This window comes from Eleutherodactylus coqui, chromosome 3 (genome assembly GCF_035609145.1).
Source record: "Eleutherodactylus coqui strain aEleCoq1 chromosome 3, aEleCoq1.hap1, whole genome shotgun sequence".
NCBI lineage: Eukaryota > Metazoa > Chordata > Amphibia > Anura > Eleutherodactylidae > Eleutherodactylus > Eleutherodactylus coqui.
This window is the reverse complement of record NC_089839.1, coordinates 223031567-223053052: the sequence shown is the minus strand read 5'-3', so window position 1 is coordinate 223053052 and position 21486 is coordinate 223031567.

Below are 21486 nucleotides of genomic sequence, written 5' to 3'. Positions count from 1 at the left end.
CACCGCAAAGCTCTCCTAAAGGTGAGATAATTCTTTTATTGATGGAAATAACTTACTTCATAGAGGAGCCCTACAGACACACAGGACTCCTCTAAATTGAAGTATGTCCTTAATGAGCCAGAAAGGGTTCTGCGAGGTTTCAGTTTCACAAGCAGCCTAGACCACCAGATATGTGCTTGAAAAAGAAGCGAGACGAGCTCTGAAATGCGTTGCACTCCACTGGCCTCTTTTACCATTGCCTCTGTTAATTTATGGTTGTCTGTGCAGCATCTCATAGAGAGACCCCGGACACCTGACATACGTGGGGAGCTGGGAGGCACTTACCAAACTCTTTCCCAGAGGGAACACACGTAGCCAAGGCCAGAGTATCACTGTAGGCCACCGGGGACACCCCTAGGATAGGGAGATATCCTCTAAACAGGAAAACAGTGGATTAGTTGTCACGCGTGACACAACCGTTCCTTCACGCACTGATATGACCCTCGGCAGAGAATAAATGCAGCCACAAACAGTTCTTGAGTGTCACAGGTCTCTAGGAATGGTTAGAGCCTGGAATAAACTTTACTTCAGAAAAACTTTAAACAGAGAATACAAGGCAGTTCACTTAGAGTCTTTACAGTGCAGGCAAGACAGAAGATTTGAGGTCAGGGAGGAAACTCAGGATGACACCGGTCCTGCAGACTATGTTATCTGCCAGGAACCGCTCATGGTGGGGAACACTCCAGAGGAGGAAAGGGGTAGGTTCACTCCACAGACACTCTGGCAGCAATTATTAGCTTGAAGTACCTCCACCCAACCTTGGAGACGCGTAGGTAGGATAAGTAAAGGGTGTACCTTTACACGGTGATCCTGGCTCTGGACGGCCGCGTAGGAAAACTTGAATAATTATTAGTACCTCTGTGCTGGCTTTGAAAAGAAGTAGTTACTTACTAATGCTCTCTCTTGCAGTTGGGGGCTCACTCCACTCACATCCAGAACACAAACAGCACAGGAAATTTCTCCTCCTCTTCCATCTTCACAACAAGGAGGCTGAAGGTGCCTTCATGTGGCTCTGTGTTAGTTGGAACTCAGGTGGCAGACAAGATGAAAGACCTCTTTCCACTCTCAAGCACTCATATTTATATCTTCTTTCATACTTCGTGACATGACAAACTTGATACATTTACATGCAGGCTTTGGATTTTATTAAAAGTTAACCTCTTAAGTGCTGCAGTTGTGCTACACACACACACTGGAAAGCACAAGACAGTCTTGCACAGTGCATCCACATAAGACAAACATGTATGACATTTATGGAGGGGACCAGCATGATGTGCTGGGCCACTACAGTTTGCTTACCAATAAATTGTTTGAAATTGAAACCTCACAGAACCCTTTCTGGCTCATTAAGGATGTACCTGGAATTAGAGGGGTCCTGTGTGTCCATAGGGTTCCTCTATGAAGTAAGTTATTTCCATCAATAGATTATATTTCTTAAAGTGCGAAGGAGCACAACATTTTTTTCTACCTTTTTTACTGTGTTCTTGACCAAGGTCATTCCACCAGTGGGCTCTCCGCAGACGCTCTTTCTAAGGATTAGGGATTCTGCTCTTTTGGATGCATTTCAAAGCCTCCCCAGACTGACGGTGTGGACGCGTGTCATCGGACCGGTGCTCCACACCAGGTAAGTTACCACCTTTTGCATCTCTACGTATTATTCAATAACCACCTTCTCGAAGGAATCCTTTAGATTGGAGCGCCAGTCCACTGATTTTTACAAAAAGATGGAAAGGCACTGAATGTTCCTAGAGATTAGCGGAAAGCAGCTCACAAGCGCAAAGTTGACTGCTCTACCTGGACATGGCAGAAAGAGGAAGTTATCACCGGCAGCCACCAGATTCCTCATGAGGCAAGTGGTCAAAATTTCTCCAGTGACTGCAAAAGACCTACAGTAAGATGAGGTGGCAGCAGGCACTGATGTTTCCATTTGTGCATACTAAACCCTGAAGGCCGTCATGGCAGACCTACAAGACGTCATCTCTACTGACCGGGAAGCACAAGAAAAGTTGTCTCCAATATGCTCAAAACCACATAACAAGCTGCAGAGGTTTTGGGATTCTGTTCTGTGGAGCGATGAAACAAAACTGGAACTTTTTGGACCTCTGAATCAGCGGTGTGTCTGGAGGACCCCCTGCCTACAGTGAAGCATGGTGGTTTCTCATGGTGATCTGCGGCTGCTTTGCTTCTTATCTGCAGCGTGTGGAGAGAAAGATGAATTCAATCAAGTATCAGGACATCCTAAGAGAAAACATCATGCCTCTGAGGAAGCTGAAGCTCCTGCGTTATTTGATCTTCTTACAGAACAATCATCCCAAGAAGACCTCAAAATCCAGGAGGCTAGGTTTCAGAAGTAGTCTTGGAAGGTTCTGGAGTGCCTGTTAGACCTCTGATTTGAACCTCATTGAAAATCTTTGGTGGGACATAAAGAAGGTGGCTGCAGCACACAAATCCAAAATTATTGGTGAGCTGGAGGCCATTGGCCACGAAGAAAAGACTTAAGCTGCGGTCACATGGGGAGTAAATCCCATGGAAATTTCGCAGAAAGACTGCAACGGGACTGCGCGGAAATACAGCAAGATTTCCGCGTCTGAAATGCAGCTTCAAAGGTTTTGAAGCGGCTTCACCACCTGCATTCCGCTGCGGACATCAATCCCCATTGAGAGAAGAGATGGCCACAGCAGAGACAGCGATAAAATTGATGTGCCGCGTCTTTGAATTCTGTGCGGCATGTCAGTTTAATCGCGGCTTGGCTGCAACAGCTTCTCCACAGTGTGTGGATGAGATTTTGCAAATTTCGTCCACTTTGATACTTTCTCCCTGGATAAAAATTACTGGCGGAATTGTAGTGGCCCAGAACACCATCCTGGTCCCCTCCATAAATGTCATACATGTTTTGTCTTATGTAGATGCACTGTGCAAAGCCCGTCTTGTCATGTCCAGTGTGTGTTTTGCACAGCTACGGCGCTGGAGATGTTAACTTCACTAAAATCATTGCCTGCATTTAAATGTATCTGTCATGTCATGTGGTGTTTAAGAAGGTATAAATGTGAGTGCTTGAGAGTGGGAAAAAAGTTTGGGTCCATCTTCTGGGAGAGAGTGCTAACACTGAGCCACATGGAAGCACCTTCAGCTTCCATGTAGGTGAAGATGGAGGAGAAGGAGAGATATCCTGTAGAGTTTTGAGTCTGGATGTGAATGGAGTGAGTCCCAAGATCCTAGAGAGAGAGCAATTCCAAAGAACCATGTATATAGAAAACCCAACGTTCAGGTGCCAATTCAGACTACAGATTTTGCCTGTGCGGCCGTCCAGAGTCAGGATGACTGCACAAAGGTATGCTACTGAGACACACCCACATGCCTGCTTTGCGGGGTGTTATTACTAAAGGCCCATTTATACGGGCCAATGATCGCTTAAACGACAGTTTGATTGACTGCTTTGAGCGATCATTTTGCATAAACTATTAAGTAGCTACTCAGCTACCTAAGAACAATTAAGTGTCCAAATGAAGCCTTCCCTGAATGCAGTTAATAGCCCAAGGGCTATTATCTGCATTCAGATCCTTTGTTCTCCATGGGGAAACAATGCTATCAGCACTCCCCGTGGAAAACTGCTGATAAGGCTGAACTACGATTTTTAGGTTGGACTGAATTTAATGATCAGCTAGCAGTGCATGATGGGCGCACGTTTAGACGCAGCGATTATCGCTAAAACGATCGCCATTTAGCGATTTTTTAGCGATCATTGCTCCGTGTAAATGGGCCTTAAGTCTTTCAAGTAAATAATTGTCTTCCGGTGTGTTTGTGGAGTGACCCCTACCCCCTTCCTCCTCTGGAGTGCTCCCAGTCCAGGAGCAGTACCGTACAGATAACGTGGACCGTAGGACCGTTTTCATTCTGTGTATCCTTCCTGACCTCTGAGCTTTAGTCTACTTGCACTTAAGAGAACTGTACCTGCCTTACTGTGAATGTTTGTTTGACAAAGTTTATTTCAAGTAAAGTTATACTTGGCCATAACCGTTTTTGGGGACCCGAGGTACCATATACAAGTGTTATTTCTCTGCCGCATAGCATATTGGTGTGTGGGAACGGTGACGTTACGAGTGATATCTACTACTCCCACCATCCTGTTTATTGGCATTTCCTATCCTAGGAGTGTCGAAGCTGGCCTGCGATCCTACTCTGGCCTTGGCTGCATGTCATCCCTCAGGGACCAGAGCCTGGTAAGTGCCGCCGTGACAAGCCAACACTTAACCCTTCCAGCTCTACATGTTAGTCAAGTGTCCAGGGTCACCCCTCTAGGGTGTTGCAGAATTTCCGTGCAGAAACCCAGCCTAAGACTCCGTGGGAACACTGTCAGAAGCTGCTGTCTGGTTCTGCATCACATCTGCAGCAGGTCATAACAGCAAAAGGGGCTCCACTAAGTACTAATTCTAAGACTGCAGTAGTCAGTAAAAGTCACATTTTGTGATGAATTTGGAGAAATTACTAGTTTATCTATCTATCTACCCATCAATCCATCTCTTTTTTTACTAACGTTATGTCAAAAAATAAACCCTTGCATATGTCCATAAAATCCTCTCTTTATCTCGGGGTTTATATCTAGAACTTTCCTTATCTTGTATGTAATATATATTTTGGTGTTCCTTTGCCGCCTGATTAATTATTGATGGCCGATTACAGATCCTGCTATATATCAGGCAGCTTGTGCCATTTACATAATTGTGCTAATATGATGCAAGCGTCTTCTTTTTAACATCTGTTATGAAAGGGCGGTAATTATCACAATCACGAAGCTTCTCTAGAAACTCCATGAACCTGATATTATATTTTTATATCTATGAATTACACATCGATCCTGCCTAGGAAATCAACCTCGGCAATGTCAATCAGATGTGGAAGGGAATAAGAAAGACTTATAAGGGTAAAGTTGTGCGAAATAAATGAGCAATGTTTTGAAAAATCACCTGCCGTTTTATGCCTGTAGCTCCTATGCAGCCCCTCTGTCTCCATGGTTACAGACTACAGACAATTCCTGTGTAGTCTGATCCTGCACTTAGCTTTGGCTTCTATTTCATTACACCTGCCTTAGCTCCTGGTCCAATTATGGAAAGCTCCTCAACTGGTGCATATATCAAATGGATCTATAGAACCCCATCGCCAGATGGAGCCATGTTGGCCTTTATTTGGCCAGAATCCATTGGGGATATAATTTTTTTCCTGGTTGGAATAGCATAGCAGTCTGTGCTCTTCTACCTTGATGCATCCTGTAAGCAGTTTCATGGGTCAATCACACAATGGACAGGAGCTGACTCATTGTCTTGTATAGGAGAGTGTTGTGGACATGCTCTCTGACCTGTGCAGGAAGGAGGAGGAGGTGATCTGTGACCATCAACTATTGTTTTCTATGGAAGTATGCTGTGGGTAAGTTCTGTGATCTGTTCAGGAAGGGGAAAGTTGTGAGTTCTGACCATCATCCAAGGACTTTTGTGGGAGAGTATTGTGGACATTCTCTGTGCAGAGAGGAGTAGAAGTGATCTGTGACCATCACCTATTGCCTTCTAAGGGAGTGTGTTGTGGGCATGCTTTGTGACCTGTGCAAGGAGAGCGAGCAGGTGAGCTGTGACCATCACCTATTGTGAATGGTGGATCCAGTTACACTTCTCATTGTTATTATGCCTGTGATAATGAGATGAAGTTTTCTCTACGAAGCAGGGAGGGACAGACTATTACTAGGCCTAGTGGTCACTGTGAGAACTGCAGGATTTTAGGATTTTTTTTTTACATACAGATGGCAACACTGAAAATGAAAAGAAAATCACAAAAAAATATATATAAAAAACATATTTAACGTAAAAGCCTCATGCAACAAAAGGTCATTTCCTAAGGACAGCTTCTATTTAAGGGTGTATTCACACGGGCGAGCGTAATATTGGTCTGAGAAACTCAGACCAATATCGCATCATCAATAGGAAAAATGAAAAATTACACCAGCATTAAACCCGCATGTACATGCAAGTGTGATGCAATTTTTTTGTCACCCATTGGAAACAATGGGCAAGACTTCTGCTATAAGTGAAAAATCACACACGTAATTAGACTCATTGAAATCAATGTGCTTTATTTTAAGGTAAGTTTTATGCGACTTGCAATGCACAAAACTCATGCAAGAAACTCACTTGTGTGTATGCACCCTTACATATAGAAACCATTAACACAGTGTAAAAAACGCCTGAATCTCTGGTGCCGTCACCCTGCCGCCTGTTGCTGGAGTCTGACGTGTCGCTCTGATTCGACTCTTCACATATGACTCCTATATACTATATGGAAGCTACCGGCTGTCCCAGGGGCTGCGCTCATATAATAGCTCCAGAATTGCAGTGTCTGTAATAACAGAAGATTACGTTTAGCGTTGTGTAAGACCGTATCACGTGTCACAGTGAATGGGAACATCTCCTGGGTAACTCACTCGATGCTTCTTCACTACAAGAACAAATCTACAGCTTTAATATGCAAGTGAGAAGTGCTTCAGACGACACCTCAGAGGCAGAGTTACATGCTGTCTTAACACTGTATAATTGTCTGGGGGTCATCAGGGGGCAAAAAAAGTTCAAAAAAGTTCCTCACCTTGGACAAATCATATTCCGCGAGCAAGTACCCGGTCGTGAAACTCATTGTAGTAAATTACTAGAATCATCATATTACTACAGTCCTTCTTGGGAAAATGCTCCACCAGTCCACATTTTTCCAGTATTGTCTATAAATTCCTTAAAGTGCATAATTGAATTGTCGTTGGAGACCATGTCACTGGCAGCTTAATTCTTATCTGAATCCATGGCATTGTCATCTACTTTGGGACCAAGTCGCCTGCAGGCAAAGAGCCTTCCTTCTACTTCCATGCCATGTCTCTGTTTCCTCCTGCCCTATCTGCAGGGGGCAGAGGTTAGCATGGCTATCAGGCCTCTTGCCAGAGCAGCTTAGAACCCCATATCATGTGTGACATGGATGACCTCTTATGTGGGCACTTCTGTTGGTGATCTTCTCCGCCATAGTGTATGGTTTGTGAAATTTGAGTTCAGGATTGCCTTTGCTGGGATTAAAGGGTATGATTCACTTCCATCCAATACAAAGCCAAGCAGCAAATAACAAATTTCATTTGACATGTGGCCAGATTTATTCATAAAGTTGCAAGGCAAAACAAAATAAAACAACAAAAATTAAATCTTTGCCTGTGTGGCACTTACTATGCAGGAAACCTTCCTCTCTACCTGCTGCAGACCGTATCCCTACCAGCTTACAAAGACATGCTTACCAACCTTTACTCAAATAGTTAACATTTGAGTCTCATACAGAACAGCTTTCTGTGTCTCCAGGTAGGGAGCTACTCATCTCCTAGCTGCTCCTTAAATATCTACCCCCTCACTGACTTAACTAATCAGCCAGCAGGCAATACTCTCCTCAATACTCCACATAGGAGCAAAACCTAGGTAAAATATGCCTACCTTCTAATACGAAGCCTATGTAAATGTCACATGGCATACAATGCCTAATTATAGGTGTCATAAAGCACAATTCCATATCTAGGTCAAATGACACAATAATACTGTTATCTACATAGCAATGCTATGCAATGCTGCCATCATTGATGTTGCCACCATCATATTCTGTAATATCCCATGCAGTGTCAACCAATGTCAAAATAAATACCGTCATCAGGCAATCAAATACTACCAATATACAGTGACCAAATAAAAGTTCCATAAATCTGTTATCAAATTGCAATTGCAGTACAATTAAAGGGGTTATCCAGTTGTAAACTGCAAATAGGTCATCAATAGTAGATCAGCGGTGGTCACCCTTTTGGGATCCTTGCCAATTAGCTTTTCCCCAAGCCACTATGCTCATACACTGAACTGATTTCTACAGGATGCAGACAGCTCTCTTTCAATTGCAGTGATCAGATGTAGTATTACAAGCAAAGTTCCCATTGAAGTGAATGAGAATGTTGTCTTTGTTACCACCTCTGGCCACTGCAGTGTGAACGGAGCTGTCTGCTTCCTACGGAAATCAGCTCAGTGCATGAGCATATCAGCCCAGTGAACTGCTGATCAGCGGGACTCCCGGACAGCACACCACCGCCAATCTAAAGGATAGGCCAACAATACATACAACTGGACAACCCCTTTAAAGACTTTAAATCTGCATCAGAGATTCCATTCAGAGTATCCATTCTAGATTTCAATAAATTACTGGAAAACATAGCATATGGGACTGCTGGACCCCATTATAGTTAATAGGGTCTGTCTGCTGTCAGTGGTGTCTGTTATATGCTGGATCTGGAGCCACCATTAATTTTCAGGTTCTCTTCTTCTAATACAGTAAAACAACAGAACATCACAATGGTGGCAAGCTGTAATGTTCACAAGCTTTGCTAAGATTCATGGTAGTTATACAGACTTCAGGTAGAAGGTCTTTTGTGGTTAGAAGAATTGGAGGAAGAACGTGGCACAGAAAATAAAGAACATGAAAAATACGGGAAAAATAAAAATACACAGTGCAATGTGAAGCGATCCTATGGGAAGGAAACGGTCAATCTTGGGCTTGCACATGAAACGGACATTATCTGCTATGCACTTACAAATTCCGCTTTGATAAACTCTTGGGCAAATGCGGTTAACTCGATTCATTTGTTTAACGATCTCAGAAGTAGTAAGAGCGTTTATTCTTCTGAGGTTCAGTAAATGAAGAAGCAGATGTACACACAGCGCCAGAGACCAGAGGAAAGACAGCGCTTAATACCAGATATATTGGAAACAAATGTTAACCCGCACTTCCTCCCACATCCTGGGAGCGGAGAGTCGTATACATAATACGAACATCGGGGAAATAGCACAATCCAGTACTAATGGAAATGCAAATACTAATCCGCCATATGCCTATACAAGACCTGCTCCTTCCAACCCCCGTATACAGAAAAAGTATAGAAAAATGAAAAAGAAGCAGTAGAGCACAATAGAAAGTGTATTACTGAAAGTGACTATAATACTGCCTACCATGTATAAGGATATAACTACTGTAAAACTGATTCCTATGTACAAGAATATAACTACTATAATACTGCCTCCTATGTACAAGAATATAACTACTATAATACTGCCCCCTATGTACAAGAATATAACTATTATAATACTGCCCCCTATGTACAAGAATATAACTATTATAATACTGCCACCTATGTACAAGAATATAACTACTATAATACTGCCTCCTATGTTCAAGAATATAACTACTATAATACTGCCCCCTATGTACAAGAATATAACTATTATAATACTGCTCCTATGTACAAGAATATAACTACTATAATACTGCCTCCTATGTACAATAATATAACTACTATAATACTGCCTCCTATGTTCAAGAATATAACTACTATAATACTGCTCCTATGTACAAGAATATAACTACTATAATACTGCCCCCTATGTACAAGAATATAACTACTATAATACTGCCTCCTATGTACAAGAATATAACTACTATAATACTGCTCCCTATGTACAAGAATATAACTACTATAATACTGCTCCTATGTACAAGAATATAACTACTATAATACTGCCTCCTATGTACAAGAATATAACTACTATAATACTGCCCCCTATGTACAAGAATATAACTATTATAATACTGCCCCCTATGTACAAGAATATAACTATTATAATACTGCCACCTATGTACAAGAATATAACTACTATAATACTGCCTCCTATGTTCAAGAATATAACTACTATAATACTGCCCCCTATGTACAAGAATATAACTACTATAATACTGCCTCCTATGTACAATAATATAACTACTATAATACTGCCTCCTATGTACAAGAATATAACTACTATAATACTGCCCCCTATGTACAAGAATATAACTATTATAATACTGCCCCCTATGTACAAGAATATAACTATTATAATACTGCCACCTATGTACAAGAATATAACTACTATAATACTGCCTCCTATGTTCAAGAATATAACTACTATAATGATCTTTTTATTTAAAACTTGCAACAAAATTATTACAATATACTAACTATAAACACATAAGAGTCAACAACGAAAACAGAACAACAAAACAGAAAAACAGAACAAAATAAACTTCAGACCAACCGCACAGAAGTTGGTACCCGGATTCTCCTCCAGTTTATACTATGTACATTGTTTCTGTTCTTAGTCTTTACACTGTTCCCATTTATAGAGCAGACTCTCAAAACTCATTTAAGTCACTGGTCTTTCTTGCTTTTCCTCCTCCGTCCGCTGCTGTCACCTGCAGAGCCCCATCTTTTGGTGGACACTGATGGTTGAGGTTCCTCTTCCTGAAGGTCGTCATCAGAGTTATGTAAAGAGACACATTCTTTTTCCGACTTCTCTGATTCTTCTCCCAGCACTCCATACTGTCCGGAGGTTATGGCCGGCACCGGCTGATCCAGGGTTTTCTTTGCTGCGGTGACTTTTCTAGCAGGATCTGCAGTTTTGTTCTTTCTTTTAACCGCCTGGAACCCCTCTTCATCCACAGAGGGGCGTCTGGGCCTTGCGGCTCGGTCGGAGGGTTCTGTAGCCTTACACGGCTGCTGTTCAGGTGATTTAGCAACAGGTTTACTGGATATTTTCTTCCTTTCATGAGGTTTATCTTTAATAGCTGGTGCTTGTAGTACAACAGGGGATATTTCACTTCTTACAGCAAGGATTTTTCTTTTTCCATCAAATGCATTCTCGGTGGCTGGTACTTGTACTGTAGTGGGAGGACCATCCATCTCTCCCTTTGCTGGTACTTGTAGTGCAGCAGGTGAGTTATCAGTCTCTAAAGCAGGGTCGCTGGTACTTGGCACTACATTAGTATTAGGACTGTTGGATTCTGGGGCTGTATCTGCTCTTGCGGCGACATCCTCTTTACCTTCCTCCATGGGCTCTATGCCGATATCATCACCTCCTTTATTATGCTCTGCATGTGGACACTCCCGGAATGTATGACCTGCTCCTAAGCACAGGTTACAGATGACGGGTCCTCTACAATCACTTTTTGAATGTCCAAACTCTCCACATAATGAACACTTGACTCGAGAGCAGTTAAAAGCGAGGTGTCTGCCCCCACACCTATGACATAGACGAGGCTGACCAGGGTAATAGCATATTCCTCTCTCTGAGCCTAGATAGAAGGAGTGCGGTAGATGTCTGGTCACACCATTGGCTCGCTCTAATTGGATCTTTACAGTGTATCCACCATTCCAGATTCCCTCCTCATCATAGATTTTTTCTGGATAGTTCATGATCATACATTGCCTACTCAGCCAGTGCTCCAGATCTGCCAGCGCCACCACCTCAGACTGGAACAATATGGTGGCCCTCACCACCTGAGGCTTGGACAGCTGGATCACCTGGAGATACTCCCAGATTGACTGTCCCCTTGTGTCATTATATATACTCCAGAATGCATCCAAGTCATATTGCAGCTTAAAGCTGATGTCGTAGATCCTGCTGGAGGGGATATGGATCAGAGCGTACACCTCAGAGGCTTTAAACTTCATAAAGTCTTTTAGGAGACTCTTCCCAATGTACAGTCTGGAGGGAATGTTCTCCTCTGGCCCCGTGTACTTAATCCTGACAGCGTTTCTCCTCTGTGGTGGAGGGGGAGCTGAATTTGTGACATTGGAGAATAGTCTGTTGAATTGTGGACGGTCAGCAGAGGGATGAGTGCCTGACCTTTCCTCATCAGCAGGCTTACTGACTCCTGATTGATCTGCAGACACACCTGCGGTGGTTTCACACTGTCCTGCAGACACACCTGCGGTGGTATGAGACTGTCCTGCAGACACACCTGCGGTGGTATGAGACTGTCCTGCAGATACACCTGCGGTGGTTTCACACTGTCCTGCAGACACACCTGCGGTGGTATGAGACTGACCTGTAGATTGCTGTACACACTCCTCTGCAGATGGCTGAGAACCTTCACTAATCTCCACCATATCTACTCCGGACAATGCAGTTGTCTCTTCACTCATGACACTGCACAGTGTTTCATTTACAATGTCAGTCCCTGAAGCATACACCAGATTACTACTTGCATTCATTTCATCAGCACTGCAAACAGAGTCCTTTGCAATTAACCCCTTATTGGCTGTCACATTTTGCTCCTCAGTATTAGCAGCATTTTCAGAGTCTGATAGCTCAGCTCCCATACTCAGTGACCCTCCAGGCGCTGCACCCGCACATCTCAGAGGGGTTCCCTGCTCCACCATACTATACACAACATTATAGTCAGTACCTTTTTCCTCAATGACTTTTTTAATCTTCATGTTTTGCACTCTGGCCTCCCTCTTCATGTTTTGCACTCTGGCCTCCCTCTTTTTCTCCATTGCCCAGTTTTCTACTTTAGGTATTGCATTTGCTTCCTTGTCTAGTCGCTCCTTTAGTATAGCGAGCTCACGTGTGCAATTATCCAGGCACTCACACTTCATCAGCTTTGTCTTTGCATCCGTCTCCATCTTAATCTCTTCTCTTAACTTCAAAATTTGTCTTTCCAGTTTAAATAAACTTTTCTTAGTCACTTTCATACTCAATCCAAATGCTTTACATGATTCAGTAATCTCACCAGCCACCATTTCCTGGTTACCACTTTCTTGATCTCCATGCTGCAAGCCACACTCCAGGCTCTGGGCTCTCCCAGGATCGTCAGCCCAGCTGCACTCACTTCCTCCTGGGTCAGAGGCCATGCCTCCTCCCTACTGGGAGCTCACAAGCACACGTCTATCCTCTCCTATGGACAAGAATATAAGTACTATAATACTGCCCCCTATGTACAAGAATATAACTACTATAATACTGCCTCCTATGTACAATAATATAACTACTATAATACTGCCTCCTATGTACAAGAATATAACTACTATAATACTGCTCCTATGTACAAGAATATAACTACTATAATACTGCCTCCTATGTACAAGAATATAAGTACTATAATACTGCTCCCTATGTACAAGAATATAACTACTATAATACTGCTCCTATGTACAAGAATATAACTACTATAATACTGCCCCCTATGTACAAGAATATAACTACTATAATACTGCCTCCTATGTACAAGAATATAACTACTATAATACTGCTCCCTATGTACAAGAATATAACTACTATAATACTGCTCCTATGTACAAGAATATAACTACTATAATACTGCCCCCTATGTACAAGAATATAACTACTATAATACTTCCCCTATGTACAAGAATATAACTACTATAATTCTGCTTCCTAGGTACAAGAATATAACTACTATAGTACTGCCTCCTATGTACAAGAATATAACTACTATAATACTGCCCTATATGTACAAGAATATAACTACTATAATACTGCTCCTACGTACAAGAATATAACTAGTATAATACTGCCCCCTATGTACATGAATATAACTACTATAATACTGCCCCCTATGTACAAGAATATAACTACTATAATACTGCTCCTACGTACAAGAATATAACTACTATAATACTGCCTCCTATGTTCAAGAATTTAACTACTATAATACTGCTCCCTATGTACAAGAATATAACTACTATAATACTGCCCCCTATGTACAAGTATATAACTACTATAATACTGCCCCCTATGTACAAGAATTAGAGATAAGTGAGTATACTCGCTAAAGGCAATTGCATTTAGCGAGTATCTCATCCACTCGAGACTGCAGGTTCGGGTGCCGGCGCGGGGGAGCGGTGAGTAGTGGCTGTCAGCAGGGGTGAGCGGGGGGGGAGAGAGGGAGAGAGAGAGAGATCTCCCCTCCGTTCCGCCCCGTTCTCCCCCGCATCTCCGTGCCCGCTGCAGTCTCGAGCGGGGGAGATACTCGCTAAAGGCAATGCTCGCTCGAGCAATTGTCTTTAGCGAGTATACTCGCTCATCTATAACAAGAATATAACTACTATAATACTGCCTCCTATGTACAAGAATATAACTACTATAATACTGCCCCCTATGTACAAGAATATAACTACTATAATACTGCCCCCTATGTACAAGAATATAACTACTATAATACTGCCCCCTATGTACAAGAATATAACTACTATAATACTGCCTCCTATGTACAAGAATATAACTACTATAATACTGCCCCCTATGTACAAGAATATAACTACTATAATACTGCCTCCTATGTACAAGAATATAACTACTATAATACTGCCCCCTATGTACAAGAATATAACTACTATAATACTGCCCCCTATGTACAAGAATATAACTACTATAATACTGCTCCAATGTACAAGAATATAACTACTATAATACTGCTCCTATGTACAAGAATATAACTACTATAATACTGCCTCCTATGTACAAGAATATAACTACTATAATACTGCTCCCTATGTACAAGAATATAACTACTATAATACTGCTCCTATGTACAAGAATATAACTACTATAATACTGCCCCCTATGTACAAGAATATAACTACTATAATACTTCCCCTATGTACAAGAATATAACTACTATAATTCTGCTTCCTAGGTACAAGAATATAACTACTATAGTACTGCCTCCTATGTACAAGAATATAACTACTATAATACTGCCCTATATGTACAAGAATATAACTACTATAATACTGCTCCTACGTACAAGAATATAACTAGTATAATACTGCCCCCTATGTACATGAATATAACTACTATAATACTGCCCCCTATGTACAAGAATATAACTACTATAATACTGCTCCTACGTACAAGAATATAACTACTATAATACTGCCTCCTATGTTCAAGAATTTAACTACTATAATACTGCTCCCTATGTACAAGAATATAACTACTATAATACTGCCCCCTATGTACAAGTATATAACTACTATAATACTGCCCCCTATGTACAAGAATTAGAGATAAGCGAGTATACTCGCTAAAGGCAATTGCATTTAGCGAGTATCTCATCCACTCGAGACTGCAGGTTTGGGTGCCGGCGCGGGGGAGCGGTGAGTAGTGGCTGTCAGCAGGGGTGAGCGGGGGGGGGGGGAGAGAGGGAGAGAGAGAGAGATCTCCCCTCCGTTCCGCCCCGTTCTCCCCCGCATCTCCGTGCCCGCTGCAGTCTCGAGCGGGGGAGATACTCGCTAAAGGCAATGCTCGCTCGAGCAATTGCCTTTAGCGAGTATACTCGCTCATCTATAACAAGAATATAACTACTATAATACTGCCTCCTATGTACAAGAATATAACTACTATAATACTGCCCCCTATGTACAAGAATATAACTACTATAATACTGCCCCCTATGTACAAGAATATAACTACTATAATACTGCCTCCTATGTACAAGAATATAACTACTATAATACTGCCCCCTATGTACAAGAATATAACTACTATAATACTGCCTCCTATGTACAAGAATATAACTACTATAATACTGCCCCCTATGTACAAGAATATAACTACTATAATACTGCCCCCTATGTACAAGAATATAACTACTATAATACTGCTCCAATGTACAAGAATATAACTACTATAATACTGCTCCTATGTACAAGAATATAACTACTATAATACTGCCTCCTATGTACAAGAATATAACTACTATAATACTGCCCCCTATGTACAAGAATATAACTACTATAATACTGCTCCAATGTACAAGAATATAACTACTATAATACTGCTCCAATGTACAAGAATATAACTACTATAATACTGCTCCTATGTACAAGAATATAACTACTATAATACTGCCTCCTATGTACAAGAATATAACTACTATAATACTGCCTCCTATGTACAAGAATATAACTACTATAATACTGTCCCCTATGTACAAGAATATAACTACTATAATACTGCCCACCTACGTACAAAAATATAACTACTATAATACTGCCCCCTATGTACAAGAATATAACTACTATAATATTGCCCACTATGTACAAGAATATAACTACTATAATACTGCCCACCTACGTACAAAAATATAACTACTATAATACTGCCCCCTATGTACAAGAATATAACTACTATAATATTGCCCACTATGTACAAGAATATAACTACTATAATACTGCCCGCCTACGTACAAAAATATAACTACTATAATACTGCCTCCTATGTACAAGAATATAACTACTATAATACTGCCCACCTACGTGCAAAAATATAACTACTATAATACTGCCCCCTATGTACAAGAATATAACTACTATAATATTGCCCACTATGTACAAGAATATAACTACTATAATACTGCCCGCCTACGTACAAAAATATAACTACTATAATACTGCCTCCTATGTACAAGAATATAATTACTATAATACTGCCCCCTAGGTACAAAAATCTAACTACTATAATACTGCTCCACTGTACCACAGCTGTGGCAGAGGAGAACGATATTCTCCCATTGAATTCAATGGAGCCGACAATACAGCCGGCTCCATTGAAAGCAATGGGATGCCGGTAATCGCTGTATTACTTTTCGGGGACAGCCTTCAAATATAAGCCCTTCCCTGAAAACCAATCAAAAAAAGTATATATAAAAAAAAAAATATATATATATATATATCACCTTTTTGCAGCTGTCACATCCAGGGGTTTCACCTTGTGGTCGATGGGGCCAGCGGCAGCAGCGGCGGCCCCATTGACCTACAGAGAAGATCGCAATCCTCTGCCACAGCTGTGACAGCTGTGGCAGAGGATTTCTTCATCTCTGCCTGAAGTCCCCTTGTCACTGAACTCTTTGACAATGCTATCAGAGCGTCCAGTGACAAGGGTTCTCCCTGCGGAGATGAAGAAATCCTGAGCTACAGCTGTCACAGCTGTGGCAGAGGATCACTATCTTCTCTGTAGGTCAATGGGGCCGCCGCTGCTCCCGCCGGCCCCATTGACCACAATCTGAAACCCCTGAATGTGACAGTATCCAGGGGTTTCACATGCAAAAAATCCTGTATGCCGCAGTTACTTGCGTTTTAAAATCCGCTGCCCTACATTTACCGGTACACATTTTTGTGCGCAGGTAAAAAACGGACATGTGACCGCTTTCATTGAAAAGCATTGGTTCTAATAAGTGCGGATCGCAAACGCAAATAACATGCGCATCAAAAAACGCCCGCCCGACTGATCTCTAATGATGTCCTCTGCAGCCCTTTTGCCCGTGTGTATCAACACCCAGCCTATATTTCTTAGCGCTAGGTCACCCTTCACTGTATATCAGAATATGTAAATCTGTTGTCAGTTTGGGTCGGTGATATTTCCTCATTCCGCGCTGCTCACATTTTAAGTGAAACTGAGAACCAACCTAACAGAAAATGCTGCGTTTGAACTTCCACGGACGTGAGCAGAATGATCTTCGGCGCTGGAGAGGAGTCAGAATATATTCATTATAAACTTATTCGCATGCAGGATTGTGCGGCGCTGTTTTCGGATAACTCCTCTCTTGGGCTTCTTCTCTTTTTCATGTTCGGGTTGCTGAGCCTGGCTGGCAGAGCATTTAACGATACATCAGCTGAGGTGGAGTTAGGATCGCTGCAAGCGCTTCTGAAGAGGGGGAAGATTTAACGTGTCCAGAAACAACATACAGACATGGAGCCCCCATTGGGTCACTTACGGACATTAGTGAACAAGCCAAACAGAGGGTCCAGATTTGTCATTGGCCATTTTTAATTACCTTGATTAAGATTTCAGTCTTGAATATTTATCACAGCCACAGCTGAAGAATTTGTTACTGTGTATCAGAGCTTCCTCTTGTAACAATCATAGCAACTATGTAAGCAGGCTATGGTCAGTATTCTGCTACTGGGTGTAAAAAAGTAGGTTTCCACTCACTGACATCAAGTATAGAAAATTGCAGAACTTTTCATGAGAGAAATATTCCGTTAATTTACAGAAAATTGGACTATCCTTTAACTGCTTTTACTGGCTTCACTAATTAGCTTTAAAGCTGTACATACATCTTTTTAAGGCAGTGGCTTGGTTACTGACAGCCAGGCTCCTACTCTAACTGCTAGTAGTGGAGAAATCTTAGATCCTGTGAGTTTAAACCCTTACATGCAATATTCAATAGTAACTGCAGCATGTAAGCAGATGACAGGGAAGCTCCTTCTGTCACCCATTGGCACCCAGGAATGCGATGTCAAGGTATCAATGGGCTCCCATGGCAGCTGGGAGCCGGACAAAGTCCTCCATGACGGCCATGTAACTCTATGTAAGTCTATTAGACCACACCTCTGGCAGAGTCTAATAGGCTGCTATCATAGACTTAATAGAATGCAATACATAAGTATTGCAGTGTATTCTTCTAGCGATTGAACAATCACAATCAGTCCTCTTGAAGAGCTAAAAAGAAAGTGACAAAAAAGCTCAATAAAGTTTAATTGAAATAAAATCCACTTAAAAAAAATCCCCCTTTTTAAATAAAATCCACTTTAAAAAAATCCCCCTTTTTAAGTAATTAAAATACCAAAATGTTGTTTTTTAAAGCAGCACATAATAGATTACTGTGCCTGTAATGACTTAAGCAATGAAAACATTTTGTTATTTATCTTGCATGGTAAAAATTATTTTGAAAAGTAACGCCAGAATTGCTATTTTTCTTTTGTTCGCCTCCCAAAAAATGGAATAAACAGCAATAAAAAAGTCACATGGACCTCAAAATGATACCAATAAAAACTACAATTCTTCCCACAAAAAACAAGCTGTCAAATGGCTATGTCAATGAGTCATGGCTCCGCTGCCAGAAAAATAAAAAAGTTCTGGGTCTTAGAGCATATATCGGCTGCTGTTTTAATTAGATTCCAATGCATCAGATCACACAGGCGTATTCCCACGGTGTAAAAGTGCCCGACCAGACACTTTTACACCAGGCCAGACTACGGCCGCTGCCATAGACTCCTATGGGAGCCAATGACAGTGACCGTAGAAGGGAGGTGGGAGGGAGTTTAGCAGCATGACTGCTAAACTCCCTCCCCCTTCTCTCCTTCTCTCTACCCCCCTCTGGCTGTTTGCAAAATGATGGGGTGGAGCTAAGTTCCGCCCACCCCACCACCTCCTATTACAGGCTGCGGACAAGGGGTGGGATGTTAGCCCCGCCCCCTCCTATTGCAAACAGCCAAGGGGGAGGAGAGAGGAAGTGAGCCTGCGACGGCAGCGTAGCATGGTAGCGTATATCGGCTGGCTGTGAAAACGCCATCCGACATACACCTAAAGGTCTTAGAATGCAGAGATGCAGAGTCAGTTGTTTTACTTTAAAAAGGTTATTTTTAATTGTGCAAAAGTAGTAAAAATTCTAAAACAATCTTTTTAAATTTGGTATTGCAGTAGTCGAGCCAATCAGATAAAAAAGTTATCAGTTTTTTTTACTGAATGGTGAATGCCGTACAAGCAAAACCCAAAAACAATGGCGGAATTTCTGGGGCTTTTTCCTTTTCCACAAAAAAAAGTAATCCAATTAGTACAACACATTATATGTACACCATAATGGCGCCATTGAAATATACAACTTGTCCCCCAAGAAACAAGCCCTCATATGGCTATGTCAATGAGTTATGGCTTTTGCAATGTGACAATAAAAATCTCTTGGTCCTTTAGGCACTAAATCGGTCGGCCACTGAGGGGTTAAAAATGCTCTGACATGAACACCTTTGTCTGGCCAGAGTGAGCGGGAATATTTTGGGTCTATCGGGATGACTGAGAGGGGTGAAGGGTATTGTCCATCGTTCAGCTCGGTTCGTAGCTCTAATTAAAGAGAATATCTTTCTTCCAGCACATCCTAAAACTAAACATGAAGCTCCCCGGAGCCGCCGCCGCGATCCGGCCCCTTCAGAACCTTCCAATTTCATCTCTAATTCCCTTGATGAATGTGCTGTCACTGCCGCCTCGGAAGGAACAATCCACACACTGATTACTTTTTGGGTGAAGGAGGCTTTTCCTGCTACTGGAGATGGCTGAATTTATTTGGACACAATAAGGAAATGTAACCACTTGTGTCCTCGCGGATCAGACGGAGATTCACGTCATCCCGTCGCAATGGAAGCGGCTTCAGAAAAATCAACACAAAGATGAAGCCTGGAAGCGAAATTTACACAACTGAGACATTACACATCCAGAGAACGAAATGTCACTAATAGTGAAGGATGTTCATTTAAGGGGTTGTCCAGGGTTAGAGAAACATGGTGTTATCTTCCAAACACAGCGCTCTCCTTGTCCGTGGGTTGTGTGTGGTACTGCAGCTCAGTCCGCGGATAAAAGTGGCGGTGTGCTTGGAAGAAAGTAGACATTTTTTTTCTCACCCTGAAGAACATCTTTAAAGACATTACAAATAACAGGGTTGTCAGCTTTTTTCATTTTAAAGAGCCATGCACCGTATAGTCAGCAGCTTATAATACTGCTGGGATGTTATAAGCTGATATCAGTCACATACACTAAATGGCTGCTTTATTAGAGCCCCCAGACCCTTTATAGGAAGCCCTGACTGCTTCACGATTTGTGCTTCCCTGTATGGAAATTTTCCCCGTGACCCCGGAGTGCAGCATAAAATCACATGACAAGTTTTCCGTGGATCAGTTTCAGTGTGAATCCACATTAGATGGGAAAATCCAGTGATCTGAGCGACTTCCAACAAGGCCTGGTCATTAGTGCTAGACTAGCCAGGCCTCACTGCCAACTGCGGGGGGGATTTCTTTTGTAATGGTGTGGAAAACATCCAGGGAAAGGGGATCCTGTAGATGGAAACAACTTGTCACTGAATGGGGTCAGAGGAGGATGTCAGGAATCGTTCTGACCAACAGACACTGTACAGTCAGGTAAATACAAAGCTGGGGCTCCAACTAACGTGTCTGAATACACAACTCACTGTTTCTTAGCACAGATGGGCTATAACAGCAAGTGATCAGTTCTGGCATCATTGTGTCAAAGAGAAACAGAAAGGCGAGACTCCAATGGGCAAAAGAGGGCCAAACTTGTAGCACTGAGCAGTGAAAAAACATCACCTGCTCAGATGGATCCAGATTTCTGTTGGTGGTAAGGAATTTGGCACAAGCAGCATGAATCGATGACCCCTTCCTGTCAGCTGGTCAGAACATGTCAGAACCTCCATCTAATCTGCAGCAACTACAATAAGCTTCCTGTCCGCAGGGATTGATATTCCTGCAGAACGATTTCTTCTATTAATGGAATCAGTATTAGTGTATCTTGATGCCACCGGAAGTGTGGGTGGGGACAAGATACAGTCTTCTTGACAGGCCAGCCGCTCCCCCCTGTCAGGTCCTGGCACTCACTAACAGCACTGTAGCTGGCATTGGAGTGGGCTGCGTACCCGGACAGTGAGGGAGCGGTGGCACAGCGGCTTTCCCGGACGCCTGCCTGCATTGTGCAGCAGTGGGTGAGACAGAGTGAATGTTCT